At 39.8% G+C, this 12902-nt stretch overlaps 1 long non-coding RNA gene across 1 annotated transcript in view; it reads right to left on the bottom strand.

Moving 5' to 3' along the window:
• Positions 1 to 1710: 1710 nt before the first annotated feature.
• LOC140714617 (uncharacterized) overlaps positions 1711 to 12902 on the bottom strand; it is a 96988-nt gene continuing 85796 nt past the window's right edge. The window contains exons 4-6 of the long non-coding RNA XR_012095948.1: positions 5544 to 5667; positions 4770 to 4838; positions 1711 to 2941 (exon numbers count right to left, since the gene is read on the bottom strand). This is a non-coding gene — a long non-coding RNA (uncharacterized lncRNA). The remainder of the gene's footprint in view (positions 2942 to 4769; positions 4839 to 5543; positions 5668 to 12902) is intronic.

Raw genomic sequence — 12902 nt, 5'->3', positions numbered from 1 at the left:
GCTACTCACTAGAGTCTCAAATTGGAGCAAATATAAACGTAAATAATTTGGTTGGATTCTGTGGAATTTGTTTATGTTTTCCACTTCTCACTTGAACCGAATTGTTCATCATTGAATCATCAAGAATACATTAGATAGCTTGACACCATTGTGCTTGGGACAATAAAATTCATCTCAGCACCCTTCAAGTTGAAGAGAGTATTTTAAAGTTGCCAGGTTAGAACAAAATATCAAAACTTATGTTTTATTATATTAGGCAATGAATTCACTCTGCTAGTATTGCTCCTGGATATAAATTTTACCCTAAGTGTTTCCTCAAACCATTAACTTGTGTATTATTGGTTCAGTTCTTTTTGAATAATGTGTGGTGAAGGGTTGGATTAACTCTCCTCTATTGAGTGAAAGCACAGTAATGACCATGCTGAGGAGAATACACTCTATCCCTCATTTAATCTATTGGAATTCTCTGGGGTAGATATTGAATATTGACATTCATCACCTTTTCTAAGGTCTGTAAATGCATTGCAAATACATACAACAAAATAATTGGAGAGATTGGATGTCAGGAACGGGGGCAGGATTGGACCCAAATGCAGGACGCAGACACTGAAGTACTAGGGGTAGGACAGGATGGGGATGCCATGGCATGTAAAGGGTAAGGCAGGTGGGGCTGGATCCCAGAGTTCAGACGAGGCAGGTGGGGCTGGATCCCAGAGTTCAGACGAGGCAGGTGGGGCTGGATCCCAGAGTTCAGACGAGGCAGGCAGGAGGATTCCTCATGGCGGGCCGCATGGATCTCAGGCAGGGCCGCCTCCCAGGCAGAAACAGAGGTCTGGGCCAGTCGCGGACACCTGGGCAGGTGCCGGGCACAACCCATGGGAAACGAGGGGAGGAAAGGGTGGGAGTCCTTAAGGCAGGCCGCATGGATCCCGGGCAGGGCCGCTTCCCAGGTCTGGGCCAGTCGCGGACACTTGGGCAGGTGCGGGGCACAACCCTTAGGGAGCAATGGGTGGAAAGGGCAGGAAAATCTGCTGGCCAGTGGCAATCCGGCCAAACCTGCCTAACGGAGGTAATGGGTAGGAAGGGGCAGAACCCCCACTGGGCAGCGGCAGTCCAGCTGGAGCTGCCCAACAGAGGCAAGGGATCAGAAGGAAGCTGGGTCCAGGGTGAACAACAGGACTACTGTCATACACAGGTAATTTGGGAAAGGCAACCGACAGTGAGGTAGTGCGAGCAAGGAGAATAAGGCGGAACAGCGGGACCAGTGCACAGGAGAGAAGCAGGGGAACAAGACCAACCGGATAGAGCATATACAGAACAGGCCAGCAACCAGGACAGAGCAGGATTCCGAGCAGGGTGGCAACCAGGGTAGAACAGGATTCTAAGCAGGGCGGCAACCAGGGCAGAACAGGATACAGACAGGATTCAGAGCCAGCAGTCCAGGTACAGACCGGGTTAAACCGGCTTCAGAGCAGGACAACCCCAAACCTAGGCTCAGTCCCCGAGCCCCTTATAAACACCTGCCCCCTAATAGGCAACAGGTGTACCTCCTTAAGCCAAGATGATCCAATGGTTCCGGGTGACAGGAGAGCTGGCTGCAAGGCCCGGAGTCCGGAGTCCGCGGACCAGAGCAAGACCCAGAAGGCAGGCTCCGGACTGGACCTTAACATTGGAATAAGTATCAGAATGATTTTCATAGTTCTCAGTGTCTCAAGTGAAATGTTTATTATTGGTGCTATATAAATTTAAGCAAGAAAACACGTATACATTACAAAGTAATAATGGCAATATATTGAATGGATATCATACAAAGAATTTTAGAAAATCAAATAAGATGGCAGAAGACAACAGTAACACACACAAGATGCTGTAGGAACTCAGCAGGTCAGGCAGCATCTATGGAAATAAATAAACAGTCGACATTTTAAACCTAAACCCCTCTTCAGGACTGGAAAGGAAGGGGCAGATGCCAGAATAAAAAGGTGGTTTGGGAAGGGTAAGTATGATAGCTGGAAAGTGATAGGTGAAGCCAGGTGGGTGGGAAAGGTCAAGGGCTGGAGAGGAAGGAATCCGTTAGGAGAGGAGAGTGGACCATGGAGAGAGAGAAAGACCAGGGGCACCAGGGGGAGGTGATAGGGAAGGTGAGAAGAGTTAAAAGGCCAGAGTGAAGAATAGAAGGAGAGGGAAGAGGGAGGGAATTTTTTACCCAGAAGGAGAGATTGATATTCACGCCATCAGGTTGGAGGCTACCCAAATTGAATATAAGGTGTTGTTCCTCCACCCTGAGGGTGGCCTCATCTTGTCACAAGAGTAGGCCATGGACCAACAGTGACATTTTAAGTCGCTGATAGAGTGGGTGATCAGGGAGGCAGCTAACTTTGAGTGTGCGCTGGCAGTTGTGTACACAGATGGATGTGTATGGCAAGGGGGGGGTACAGATCCACTGGAAGTGCGGCACGGGAATACTTTGGGTGATAAAAGCAGCAGACTGTTTGCAGGGAAGAGTGTGGCAACACAAATAAGTGCAACACTGCAATGACCTCACGTGCTAGGAACAGGGAAGCCATAACATACAGCAGCCATGAAACAATTTTGTTATTGACGAAAGTAGAAACCACATAATCTGGTGTGACAGCACTTTGGGGAGAATGATCGTCAGTCCTTATATAATCATTTACATTCTGCTAATTATTGATAAACTGGTAATTTTTGCAGTCTGAATATATACAATATTATCCATGGGAGTTCCAACCTTTCATTTAGAACATATTTAAATGTTATTCTTACCACCATTCATAATAAAAATTGATAGCAAGACCACAAGATGAAGGGTCTCATCTCGAAATGCCGACTATCCATTCCCCTCCATTGATGGTGCCTGACTTTTGCATATGTGTTGCTCAAGATTTTGCACCTGTGTTCATAGTGTAGAGATCATCATCTATGGAATCAAGGTGATATATTATTAGCCACAAGTAGCAAGGATATAAAATCCAAAGACTGATTCAGCAGTAAGTCTAACATAACAATAGGAACAGGAATCAGCCATTTGGCTGCCATGCTTTTCTACCACTCATTAGATAAAGTTTGATTGATATCCTTAAACGTTCAAAATGTTCAGCAAGTCATGCAGCATCTGCGGAGTTCATATTTCAAGTCAATGATCTTCAGCTGCAATTGGCCCTATAATTCTGACTTCTGTTTTCCACTTGGCAGCTGCCATCTGGCCTGCTGTGTGTTTCCAACATACTTTGTTTTTATGGCAAAGAATAAGCTATAAATATCATAACTGTTCAGGTATGAAAATGAGTACCATGAAATGCTTATACTTTGTGAGAAAGGCTAAATATAATTGGATTGTAAATGGTCATAGAAAAATTGGAACCAATTGTGAAGGAAATAAAACCTTGAAACACTGCAGAACTTGGATCATTCCTAGACATTGGACACTGTCATGTTAGATTTCTGCCAGGTCTTGCAGAAATTCTGGCACCATTGCATAACTTACTGAAGAAAGATGAAGTAGACTTGAGACAAGGAACAGAAAATGCATTCTGCATTTGCAAGAAAAGTATTGCAAGTGATTCATTGTTAGTCACCATGTTACAACATTAATATTGAACTTTGGATGGAGATTATGGATTTACAGCTGTCATTTGTCATGTGGTGCATGATCAACAAGAAGACAAGCAATTGCACCACACACAAGATGCTGGAGGAACTCAGCAGGTCAAGCAGCATCAATGGAAATAAATAAATAGTCGACATTTCAGGCCAAGACCCTTCATCAGGACTGAAAATGAAAAGGGGAAGATGCCGGAATAAAAAGGTGGGGTGATGGGAAGAAGGATAGCTAGGAGTTGATAGGTGAAGCCAGGTGGGTGGGGAAGATAAAGGGCTCGAGTAGGAGGAATCCGATAGGAGAGGAGAGTGGACCATATGAGAAAGGAAAGGGGGTGTTTTGGAGGGGGGGAGTGTCCCAGGGGAAGTGCTTGCAGTTGAGAAGAGGAAAAATGCCAGCATAGGAAATAGAAGAAGAGGAAAGGGAGGGAAATTTCTTTTTACCGGAAGGAGAAATCAATATTCATGCCATCAGGTTGGAGGCTACTCAGACAGAGTATAAGAATTTGTTCCTCCACCCTAAGTGTGGCCTCATCTTTGCACATGAGGAAGCCATGGACTGACATGTCAGAGTGGGAATGGGAATGGAATTAAAATGTTTAGCCACCAGAAATTTCTGTTTTTGATGGATGGAGTGGAGGTGCTTGACAAAGCTATCCCTCAATTTACACTTAATGTTTCACCGATATAGAGAAGCCACATCAGACTGGGAGCCTGTGGAGGAATTGTGCTTGCATCAAGTACATTGACAAAAGTAGCAGAGAAAAGTACTCAAATTGATAAAGAGATAGTCTGTGGAGTGAAAATATATAAAGAATTTCTATTGGGCAGACCTTTACGTTTACTCACAGTCTACAAGCCTTTGAAAACTATATTTAGTCCCAGGTTAATTGTAGAAGAAAGGAGAATGAACAGTAAAATATGAATACACAATCAATCATCACAAGCAAAATGAGATTGCAGATGCTTTAATAAAATAATTATGTGGGTCCATGGCACCTTCCTGTCCCACAGTAAGGCCACCCCATATACATCTGGATGGCCTCCAACTTGACGGCATGCATATTGATTTCTCCTTCCAGTTAAAAACATCACTACCCCCGCCCCCACACTTCACTTTCCCACTCTGGCCTTTTACCTCTTCTCACCTTTTCCATAGCCGCTATCTGTCCTGCAGAGTTCCTCCAGCACGTTGTGCGTGTAACCATGCAAAATTCCTGAAGCGGAATAGGAAAGCATATTTACTCTTATTTGCCCATTGAAAGTAGGAGTGGCCATTCAGAGCAACGGAGCTGACTGAGAATACGCAGAAGTGGGTATATTTGGAACATTTGGAAAGCTTGTGCTGAACTAGGCATAAATCCAGATGAAGCCATATTAAAACGTATGATATGAGCTGTCAGTACAACGAGTTGGGCTAAATGGGAATGCAGAGCTGCCATATCTGTAGAGAAGACAAGCTTTGGAAGGGTTTCACATTGAACATTTGGCATTGGAAGCATGAAGGTAATTGCCAAATGTTTTGATTATGACAGTGAGTTGGATAAAGATCTTGAAGAACTAGTAGACAAGTGTACTATCTGCCAAATCTGCAAAGTCAAACCACTAAAGTAATCTTTACAGAGTTGGACATAACTAAATTGACTTTTATAAAAAGGTCTCACTGATTGTTCTGAGATTTATGACTTCTCAGTACCCATAGTTACTCAAAATGCTTGAGTGTTGAGTCCATAATACCCTAAGACATTGCAGCAGTATTAGGCCATTCAGCCCATCATTCCATCATGGCTGATTTAGTATCTCTGTCAACCCCATTCTAGCCTTCTGCCTGTAACCTTTGATGCCCTTACTAATTAAAAACCTATTAAGAGTCCTATACTATAACAGAGTATGGAACTAAAGAATTGAGATTCATTTCTCACCTCATAGACTATTACTTGTCCCCAGTTCCATGCATTCCCATATGGGTGTTCTAAGAATTAAAGTTTCCGTCAGGCCCATTGCATCATATCATCCAGCATCCAGGATGGTGCAGTGGAGAGTTCACTGAGAATTGTCAAAGAATCATTGAAAATACAAATATTAAAAAGTTGCTTGAGATTAATGATGACACATTGATGAAGTAACTTTGCTTAGCAACAGGGTGGCATCACATTTTTCAACATGTTATTCATCCAGCTGAGTTATAAACACATAATAATTTCAGTATATTACAGACATGTGAATTAGAAGCAGGAGTAGTCTGCTTGGCCCTTCAAACATAGTGTGTGTTTCAATACAATTAACTCCACATTCCTATCTTTGCTTGCTGTCTACCTCTTCTTGGATTAGACTGTATAATTGTTATTTTCTTTGCAGTTTAACTCTTTATGCCTGCTCATCTAATATACTTGTAGCTGTTTAGTATGTTTCTTGGTGGTAATAGTATGTGTATGCAATTGTTCAGTGGGCTCCTTGGAGGTTACAGTTCTGTCTTTCTGGAAGCTTCTTGGTATCACATTATTTGAATAAGCTGATCTGATTGTTTAACTCTATTCTACTTACTTAACTATTATCTACAAATTTGAATGGAATGTCTCTTATCTATGGTATAAGAAGGGCTGGACATATTGATCCACCATCTTTGCTTCTTCTTTTCCTTCCACTACTACATCCCACTCATCTTCATTTCCAATTCTCTTTGTTCTATTAGTGCTTAATAAAAAAAATCATGAAGCAACAAGTTTTATGCCTCTTTATTGACTTCTGAAAGAACTTTGGTTCAAAAACATCAGAATACAACACTTTCTTTATAAGTAATCATAGTGTCCACTTTCCTTTGAGGAAGGGAACCTGAAAGAATCTTAATCCACTGAGTACAAAATAAATCACCCCTCTTTAAATAGTTAATCCCTTATTTTTCACATAATCACTAGCTTTAGATCCTTCCACAAGAGGAAATATCCTGCCATTGTTAAGACCATTCAAACTTTTACCTGTTTCAGTCCAGTACCCTCTCATTCTCGCAGCAGATATAAACCTACTCTGCCCATTATTTCCCCATAGGACAACTGACCCATTTTAAGCATAGATTTTGAATAATAATGCACCACATTCTGAAATGAGATATTGCTGCTTTACAAAGAAATAAAAGTGTACATGTAAATAAATTTAATTCTGCAAGAGATATTGAAGAATTATGTAATTGTCAGTGTATTCTACAACTAAATCTATCATTACCCATAGTAGAGACATCGCAAGATTCTAGTGATCCAAATCAAGTAATGACTCTTCATTTCAGACAAGACCCAGATAGAGACCAACAACACAACTTGCCTTGAAAAGATCAAGGAAGATCAGAGAATCTTGGAGAGTTTAAACTGTTCCCACAACCAATGGGCTCACTTCAAGGACACTTCATCTCGTATTTTCAATATTTATTTATTTGTTTGTTTGTTTGTTTCTTTATTTATTATTTCTTCTTTTTGTATTTGCACAGTTTGTTTTCTTCTGCACTCTGGTTGAATGCTCTAGTTGGATTTTTTTTATTGATTCTGTTTTGGTTATTATACCATAGATTTATTGAGCATGCTTGCAAGAAAATGAATCTCGGGGTTTTATATGGTGACATACAGTATATGTACTGTAATAATAAATTTACTTTGAACTTTGAAATTGGTAAATAATGTGTGCAGATGCGAATCATTCTTTCTTTTCAAAGAGGAAATCTATAAAATGGATGCAAGTATGTGACATCCAGGTGTAACGTTTGAATGCTTGTGATGTAATTAAGGAGCTGAATGAACAAGATGCAGCTAGTGATATCTCTCAATGTCTCAATACATTTCAAATACATATCCTACTATCTAGAGCCCAGATACAGCCATTACATTGGAGAGGATATGCTTGACACCAGACTCCAAAAATAGATCTGTACTCTGTAACGATGGGAGGTTATCCAGAGCAGGGATAACTCTTGAAAACTCTTGGAAACATTTGCCTGTTGGAGCAGTAGAAGTCAGGATGGCCCTCCAACATGAGTGCTGCAAATCAGGAAAGTCACCATACAGTGGCATGCAAAGGTTTGAGCACCCTAGTCAAAATCTCTGTGAGTAGAAGATGAACTGATCTCCAAAAGTCATAATGTTAAAGATGAAACATTCTTTTCAACAATTTTTTTTCAACTTCTTTTTTCTCTTCCAGTATTGAAATGCCACAGAAAATGTTTTTTGTTTTCTATTGTAACCTGCAGATTGTTAAAATGTGGCTTTTTTGGTAAACTAATGAACTTGTGGTGAATAATGGCTAATGCTATTTCACCATATACCTCACACTATATATCACAGCCTCGGATTTTCCTACAGCTCTGTGACTAGAGTGTATGGTTCTACTAGTCGCTTGTGGTGGATACAATTATTTCATATTCCTGGATCTCTGTTTCATCAAAATAGGAATTTTACAAGCAAGATCAAATGCTTGGTTTGCCAACACGTTCAAATGAAATCATTCAACTAACAAGAATATGGAGAGAATACAGTGATATGAACCACATGAAAACAGAAGGGTTTTATTAAATCAATTTTTTGCAGCAACATCATGGGCCAAAGGTCTGCTGCTATACTATATTCCATATAGCATATATAACTCAGTCAACTCCATCATGGGCACTAGTTTCCACAGCATCCAGGACATCTTCAATGAGTGTTGATCAAAAGGAAGCATCCATCATTAAGGACCCCATCACTCAGGTCAAGCCCTCTTCTTATTGGGAGAAGGAACACACTCAACAATTCAGAAGCAGATTCTGCCTCCCTGTCTTCAGATTTCTGAATGGACATTGAACCCATGAACATTACCTCACTTCTTGCTTTCGCACTCCTTATTTAACTATTTTATATTATATATACAGTGGCATGCAAATTTTGGGCACCCTGGTCAAAATTTCTGTTACTGCTAATAGTTAAGTGAGTAGAAGATGAACTGATCTCCAAAAGTCATAAAGTTAAAGATGAAACATTCTTTTCAACATTTTAAGCAAGCTTAGTGTATTATTTTTGTTTTGTACAATTTTAGAGTGAAAAAAAGAAAAGGAGCACCATGCAAAAATTTGGGCACCCCAAGAGATTTGAGCTCTCACATAACTTTTACCAAGGTCTCAGACCTTAATTAGCTTGTTAGGGCTATGGCTTGTTCACAGTCATCGTTAGGAAAGGCCAGGTGATGTAAATTTCAAAGCTTTATAAATACCCTGACTTCTTAAACCTTGTCCCAACAATCAGCAGCCATGGGCTCCTCTAAGCAGCTGCCTAGCACTCTGAAAATTAAAATAAATGATGCCCACAAAGCAAGAGAAAGCTATAAGAAGATAGCAAAGCATTTTCAGATAGCCGTTTCCTCAGTGCGTAATGTAATTAGAAATGACAGTTAACAGGAACGATGGAGGTCAAGTTGAGGTCTGGAAGACGAAGAAAACTTTCTGAGAGAACTGCTCGTAGGATTGCTAGAAAGGCAAATCAAAACCCCTGTTTGACTGCAATAGACTTTCAGGAAGATTTAGCAGACTCTGGAGTGGTGGTGCACTGTTCTACTGTGCAGCGACACCTGCACAAATATGACCTTCATGGAAGAGTCATCAGAAGAAAACCTTTCCTGCATCCTCACCACAAAATGCAGCATTAGAAGTTTGCAAAGGAACATCTAAACAAGCCTGATACATTTTTGAAACAAGTCCTGTGGACTGATGAAGTTAAAATAGAACTTCTTGGCCACAATGAGCAAAGATATGTTTGGAGAAAAAAGGGTGCAGAATTTCATGAAAATAACACCTCTCCAACTGTTAATCACAGGGGTGGATCGATCAGCTTGTGTTACAGCCAGTGGCACAGGCAACATTTCACTGGTAGAGGGAAGAATGAATTCAACTAAATACCAGCAAATTCTGGAAGCAAACATCACACCGTCTGTAAAAAAAAGCTGAAGATGAAAAGAGGATGGCTTCTACAACAGGATAATGATCCTAAACACACCTCAGAATCCACAATGGACTACCTCAAGAGGCGCAAGCTGATGGTTTTGTCATGGCCCTCACAGTCCCCTGACATAAACATCATCAAAAATCTGTGGATAGACCTCATAAGTGCAGTGCGTGCAAGACGGCCCAAGAATTTCACAGAACTAGAAGCCTTTTGCAAGGAAGAATGGGCGAAAATCCCCCAAACAAGAATTGAAAGACTCTTAGCTGGCTACAGAAAGCGTTTACAAATTGTGATACTTGCCAAAGGGAGTGTTACTAATTACTGACCATGCAGGGTGCCCAAACTTTTGCTTCAGGCCCTTTTCTTTTTTTTTTGTTATTTTGAAACTGTAGAAGATGAAAATAAAAAAGTAATCTTGCTTAAAATATTAAAGAAGTGTTTCATCTTTAACTTCATGCCTTTTGGAAATCAGGTCATCTTTTACTCGCTTAGCTATTCACAGTAACAGAAGTTTTGACTAGGGGTGCCCAAACTTCTACATGCCACTATAAGTGGCAGAAGAGATACATCATCTCACAAAATACTACTTACCCTTAGCTGCGTCTTGTCCCAAGTATGAAGAAGCATCTGTAGACATTTATTGAATGAAGGAGTTATCCTCCAAAGAAGATAACCTCTGCTACTTATTGCAGTGTAAATTAGGAGCCACGTGTTCGGTTCAAACTTGATAAGCTAATTCTCATCATAAACATGAAATAAGTCAGGAAAAGTAAGGCACGTGCGGTCATGAAGACAGTATTAAATTAAAAGCAGGAAAACATATGAGAAACAAAAATCTACATTTTAATTTAGTTTTCATACCTTCAGTAACCCAACCTAGAAATATTGTTGAATAATAAGTAAAATTTGACCTATTGATTAACTATAGAAGTCTTGCACTTGTTAAGGGTGACTAACTTCAAAGACAACATCAATTGTACAGAAAAGTGAAAGTGAATGGCTGACTTAGTTTGAGTGGGGATTAAAGACCCACAGTCAGTGGGAGTAGAAGACATTGGTATTTTAACTGTGGGAGGTTATTTTATTAGTTAGTAGGCTGTGAATTATCCTCACCTTTGAAGGATCAACAGCCTAATTATGGGTTACAAGATAGATGTGTTTTGCCTATCACTAAGCACAAATAATTGTTTGCTTAAAAAAATGATGCCGTCTGTAATTATTTTATGCAATCTGAACACATTATGATTTGTGTAAATGAAATAAAACTAAAAAGTAATATGCAGATCTCTCATTAAACAACCCCATAATGATGTCATGTTCAGATTCTCACCTTAATCTGTGATTTCTGAAAACTGGAACTGCTATTTGGTCAATCCCCTGTTGTTTTTCCTTTGATCACAGTTGTGGTGAGTGCCATATTCCAGTCCTTTCTAAATCAAAGATACCCCTGTGACAAGTTATTTATATGCAGCCACTGCTGTCAGAATCAGGAGGTATTGTGGGCTGCCCCATTCAATTTGAGCAGACTATCTTTTGGAGATATAAGAAGCAGCAGATGCTGTAATCTGGAGCCAAATATAAGTCACTGCAGGAACTCAGCAGCAGTGGAGGCAAAAGGATAGTCAACATTTTGGGTCAGGACCCTGCCCAAGTCTTGGGACTTGGGCAAGGTTTAATCAACACGGTTTGTGAATGTTACACTGTGGTTCACGTTATAATGTGTTTCTGCTTTCTGCTTGCTCCTATCTTGCTGCTATCTTGTGCAATTTTGATCGGGGTGGACTGGCTCTGCAGCCTACAGTCAACAAACAACAAAGTGCTGGATTGAACTGAACTGTGCTGAAAACAGAACATTCCTGAACTGTTTCAATGACTTTGGGGTTTAATGTTTTATATTCTGTGTTTTTCACTCTTGTTTTCTGCTGCTTGTGCGATTTGTTCTTTGTATTGCGTGTTGGGGGTTTGATGTCTTTTTCTTGAATGGCTTCCATGGTTTTATTTGTTTCATGGCTGTCTGTGGGAAAACAAATCTCAGGGTTGTATACTGCTTATATACTTTGATAATAAATGTACTTTGAATCTTTGAATCTTTAAAAAGACATTAGAGACTGTGAATGCTGGAATCTGGAGCCAAACGAAAAACAAATTAAAGAAGGAACTCTCCTCAACTTTTATCTTAGTGCCATTTTCCTGGATTCATCCCATATCCTTTCACCAATTATATCCAAACCAGGACTATTCTTGATTGCTTTTGGAGATAACAGTTTCTTCAATAAATCTGTCGACAGCTGATAGGTTGAGATGGAAGTGGAATTAGGTGATATTGTGGTGGTTGAAGTAGATGGCCTTTGTGACAGAGAAGATTGGAATAGAATAAAATCATTGTCAAGCCATGAATAAACAAAGTTTCACTTATAAAATACCAGCTGTGATAGAATTCTTGCTTGAAGCTGTGGGCTCAAAGCTTATTTCTGAGGTGTGAGCATAAGATTCAGGCTAATGTTCCAGTAAGTGCTGCATTGTCAAAAGTGGCATCATCTCGTTGAGACTAAACAGAGGCTTTCTCTGTCTTTTTATGCATATGTGAAAGATCTTGTGCCTTACAAATATAAAGGTTTTGCTGCAATCTTAGGTAATAAATAGCTCTCAAACAAAATGGTCAAAAATAACCGTACAGAAAAAAGACACATATTTTGAAAGTGAGAGCTTGTTCCAAACAAGCTGTTTTTTGTATTTCTTACACTCAATTATTCAAAAATACAAGATTGGCCATGAAGTATTTTAAAAAGTTTGTAAAACTGTAATATCAGTGAAATTCATTCTTTTTTTGTTGGGAGAAACAAACATGCCATCACCAAAACCAGCTATAAATTCTACAGCAATGTTATCCTCTCTTTGGTCACAATCTTTGGATTGCCTTTTTATCTATTTTGAATCCAAACTAAGCCGCTAATGTTATGCCCACAATATCAACAAAGTTCCCATATTCTTCAGTTGTGGAATCCCTATAAAAAGGTAGATGGATCTCTGTTTAATATCCCATGCAAAAGATTACAGCACAGCAATCAGTGGCATATTAAACTGATATTTGTATACACATCTTTTGAAGCAATATCCTTAAATCTCTGAGACAAAATACTACTATAAAACTACAGCTGACACTTACATCTTACTATTTCCTACTTCCAACTATTGCTATGTTTTATTTAAGTCTGGAACTAAACATTCAAGACATGCCTGCTGATGTCAGGCCACAACTGAGCGATTGCTAACAAAAGTTGTGGAGGAAAATGTATGGAAATTTCCATTGGTTTATCCCATTTCCCA

Source organism: Hemitrygon akajei, chromosome 2 (assembly GCF_048418815.1).
Source record: "Hemitrygon akajei chromosome 2, sHemAka1.3, whole genome shotgun sequence".
Taxonomy (NCBI): Eukaryota; Metazoa; Chordata; class Chondrichthyes; order Myliobatiformes; family Dasyatidae; genus Hemitrygon; species Hemitrygon akajei.
This window is presented reverse-complemented; position numbering and strand designations above follow the sequence as displayed.